Genomic DNA, 4,821 nt, shown 5'->3' with positions numbered 1-4,821 from the left:
CGTGGTCTCACCCAGCCGGGAACTCTACAGGTGAACTCTCTGGGAGCTGGCCTTCTGCCCCACCTCTGCATCCGGGGCCGCTCCGGGTCCTCCCTCAGAGAGGTAACTCCACCCCCACGCGGTGATTGGTCGGGGAGGGTGGTGCCCCGAGCCCATTGGATGCCGCGCCTGCCTCTACCGGCCAACCCGCCCTCAGTCCCGCGGCTCCCTATGACGGCAGGTGGTCCAGGAGGCCCGTCCTCACGCCAACACCTGGCTCGGCGGCGCAGGCGTGGGCGGGGGCTATGGGCGGGGTCCGCCCCCCCACACACACCCGGCCCATTCCGCGGCCGCCTCTGGCTGCAGACCACCCCCAGAGCCCTGCCCCTTCCCTTCCTGCACCAACCCCTGCCTGCAGAGCTGTTCCCGGCTCCCGGCAAGATCAGCTGCGCTCGGACCTTCTGAGGCTTTGGGCTTTAGGAAATGCAATGGTTTCACGCATTTCCAAGGCAGTTTTAAACCCAAAAACTAATGCTCTAAACGTGAAGAGCTTCGCCTTCTGGCCTCACCCATGGACTGGATAGTGCTTCTTGGACCTTCAAAGCATCCCTGTAGGATGAGCCCGTTTATGCTAGAATATATATACATATGCTTGGTTCTGCAGGGAAGCTCCAGGATGAAGAACAGCCACCCTTCTCTGCTGTTGGAGTTGTGAACGAGGAACATTTATTTTTCACTTAAAAAGAAAACATATTGTTATTCTCGACACTGAATGAACAAACCCTTTTACACACTTTAGGGAAAAAGGAAGGGAGTTTTATTCAAACCCAAGTCAGGACAGCTGCCTGGGAGACACAATCTTCACAAAAAAGGGAGTGCTCCGGGGAAGGAACATTTGAGGCAGGTTTATATATTTGTTCTGTGTTGATTTACATACAGAGTTACATATCATCATGAGGAAGAACATTCAAGAAAGTGACAGACTTTCTCTTACGTTTTCAGTTTGTACAAGTTGGTATGACTCTAATCTTATGGAAGCCAGAGAGGTTCTTTTGTTTTTCTTATCTTTATGTTTGCAATGGCATTTTGGGGTTATCTTTTTCTTCTCAAACCAGATGTACAATATGTGCTTGGGACAGAAATAGGACCCATACTCTGAGGCTTTGCCCAGTCATTTTGACCTTGGTAAAATGTTAAAGGATAGCTTCTCTGGGAGCCCAGGATCCAGGCCCACGGATGGTAAAAGATAAAAATTTCCATTATCATTAGAATTGCTACTAAAGGGAGGAACTTGAGACAAAAGTACCTTTAACAATAGTGCCAAAAAATCAAAATGATGCCTAGAGAAGTTCACCTGTCCCACGTCAACACAGGTAACAGAGGTGTTCACAGATGCTGGGCTCCTCCCCTTCTCCTGCCCAAATCTCTGAAGCACACAGATAATTTAAAGTCAGAATTTTAGAACTCCTAGACATCTCAGTGATGTCTGGCACCATTCCCTTGGACTATAGAATAAAAAAGAGTAGCTCATTTTCACAACACTAATGGAAACATGAAGTGCCCCTAAAGCTTGCATACACTGTCTCAGTTCTTTCCTTGCAGATTTTGACTAATGTTAAGTCATAGTCATACCATATAAACACTACGATGGTTGGGAAGTAAGTAATCATAGCTAAGGGACTATTTTAGCAATGTTTATAAGCACTGTCTCACTTTGTAGAAGAGGCTGAGCTGAGTGTTTTTAAATACTATTTCAGACTTGTCTTACAGCACACTCTGAACATACTAGAGGCTGAATCAATTAAAAAAAAAGACAGTTCTTTCAGTAACTTGAAGATCTCAAGCAGATTATAATGTCTCTATTCCTAGAGATCTTGGAGTACCTTACTCAAAGGTCCTCCACTGATCATGATGGGCATAGTTTAAAAGGCCAGCTGAATTCATTCCAGTTGGCCACACAAGAAAATCCTGGTACTTGATATGTTTCCAGATGGAGAAGACCAGAGATAACAGGGAAAGAGTTCCGTGTATGGAATAACAAGGGATTTGGAGTCAGTTTGGAGATCCCACTTAGGTCTCTGACACTAAAATCCTCCGTGACTCGTATCGTCTCTGAGCCCCCGTCTAACCATCTAGAAAATGTGACTAAAAATACCTACATCATAGTTTAGAAGTTTAAGAGGGAGAATTCCACAAAGAGCAGTGTGATGGAGCTCAAGGGCAGGTGCTCAGAAACCATAATTACTATTTGGATCTATTTCTTTTCCAGAAAAAAGGACACATGTTGAAACCATATTTCTGATAGATGACTCACAAGATGATTTTCAAACCTTAAGGAAGGTCAAGAAGCTGCTATTGTGTCATGTTTCACTCAGAAATCATCTTGTTGGACTGGTGAGGACAATACAATAGCACCATCGTCACTAGGAGTGGGGAGCTTCCCATTTCCATATGGCTATGTTGTCCTCCTTAGCTCAGGGCTACCAGAAAGGGCAGCTGGGGGCGACCACATGCCAAGGCTGCCAGGTGTGGCTGAGGCAGGCAGAACTCGGACTTAAGGCTCAACTCCTGTCTACCTTATTTATAGTGCTCTTCACGGATAGAATGCCATTGTCTGTGAGCTCTGATGTAGGAAAGATCGAGACTTTCCATTGTGATTCCCTCTCTGACCCTTAGGATATGTAGCAAATTTACATTTAAGTTTTAAGCATTGAGTGACTTCCTGCTTTTCTTTTCATTATGACTATGGCTCGATTCCCTGTAGTCTAAGAATATAACCTAGTTAATTTCAGGCTTTTAAAATGTGTAGACTTGATTCATGGCCCAACATATCGTCTATTTGGATAAATATTCTAGCACCACTTGAAAATAATGTATTCTGCACTTACTCTGTAATGTTCCATATATGTCAATTAGGTCACATGTCTTACCAATGTTTTGTCTGCTTTTTCTATCAGATATTGAGAAAGGTATATTAAAATCTTCAAGCAATGCTACTCTGGTCAACATTCCATTGGAGAATCTCCCAAGTGTTATAAGCCAAGAGAAACAAAAAGAATAAGAAGCGAGGAGATCATTGTGACTATTTACAGATAATATGATGGTATACATAGAAAATCCAAAGTATTCTATAAATACACTATTAGAATTAAAAATGGAAAACTTGCAAATCTTAGAACCAAGGAAGCAATCCAGAAAGCAGCCAGGGGGAACAGATTTCTTATGTACGGAGGGAGGAACATCAGAATAACGTCAGACCTGTCCATAGGGACTTTGCAGGCGAAAAAGAGCCGGAAAGACATATTCACAGTACTAAATGAGAACATGCAGCCAAGGATACATAACCAGGGAAATGTTGCAAAAGAAAACCAAACCTGGGGGCATCACAATGCCTGACGTCAATCTATATTGCAAATCTGTGACGGGATGGTATTGGCACAAAAACACATAGATCAATGGAACAGAATAAAGACCTCAGAAATGGACCCTCAACTCTATGGTCCACCAATCTTTGACAGATCAAGAATGAATGTCCAATGGAAAAAAGACAGTCTCTCCAATAAATGGTGCTGGGAAAATGGACAGCCACATGCAGAAGATTGAAACTCGACCATTCTCTAACATCATGGACAAAGATAAACTCAAAATGGATAAAAGACCTCAATGTGAGACAGGAGTCCATCAAAATCCTAGAGGAGAACAGAGGCAGTCACCTCTTTGACATCGGCCACAGCAACTTCTTTCAAGACATGTCTGTAAAGGCAAGGGAAACAAAGGCAAAAATGAACTTTTGGGACTTCATCAAGATAAAAAGCTTCTGCACAGCAAACGAAACAGTCAACAAAACTAAGAGGCAACCCATGGAATGGGAGAAGATATTTGCAAATGACATTACAGATGAAGGGCTGGTACCCAAGATCTAGAAAGAACTTCTCAAACTCAACACCCAAAAAAAAAATAATACTAATAATAATAACCCAATCAAGAAATGGGCAGAAGACATTAACAGACATTTCTCCAAAAAAGACATAAAAATGACTAACGTTTAACATCACTAGCCATCAGGGAAATTCAAATCAAAACCACAACGAGATACCACCTCACACTGGTCAGAATGGCTAAAATGAACAAGTCAGGAAATGACAGATGTTCTGAGGATGTGGAGAAAGGGGAACCCTCTTTACACTGTTGGTGGGAATGCAAGCTGGTACAGCCACTCTGGAAAACAGTATGGAGGTTCCTCAAGATGTTAAAAATAGAACTACACTACTACCTGACAATTGCACTACCGGGTATTTACCCCAAAGACACAGACGTAGTGAAAAGAAGGGGTACCTGAACCCCAATGTTCATAGCAACAATGTCTGCAATAGCCAAACTGGGGAAGGAGCTCAGATGCCCTTCAACAGATGAATGGATAAAGATGTGGTCCAAATATACAAGGGATTACTCAGCCATCAGAAAGGATAAATACCTACAATTTGCATTGACGTGGATGGAACTGGAGGGGATTAGGCTAAGTGAAATAAGTCAAGCAGAGAAAGACAGTTACCATATGGTTTCACTCATATGTGGAACATAAGGAATAGCATGGAGGACCGTAGCGGAAGAGAAGGAAAACTGAATGGGAAGAAATCAGAGAGGGAGACAAACCATGAGAGACTCTGGACTCCGGGAACCTAACTGAGGGTTACAGAAGGGAGGGGGTGGGGGAATGGGGTATCTGGGTGATAGGTATTAAGAAGGTCACATATTGTGACGAGCACTGGGTGTTATATGCAAATAATGAGTCATTTAACAATACATCAAAAAATAAAGATGTACTATATGTTGGCTAATTGA

The sequence above is a fragment of the Mirounga angustirostris genome, unplaced genomic scaffold, assembly GCF_029215605.1.
Source record: "Mirounga angustirostris isolate CCGP_5_RB_7025 unplaced genomic scaffold, mMirAng1.0.hap1 SCAF_10, whole genome shotgun sequence".
Taxonomy (NCBI): domain Eukaryota; kingdom Metazoa; phylum Chordata; class Mammalia; order Carnivora; family Phocidae; genus Mirounga; species Mirounga angustirostris.
The sequence above is the reverse complement of the archived record's forward strand: the minus strand, read 5'-3'. Positions refer to the sequence as shown.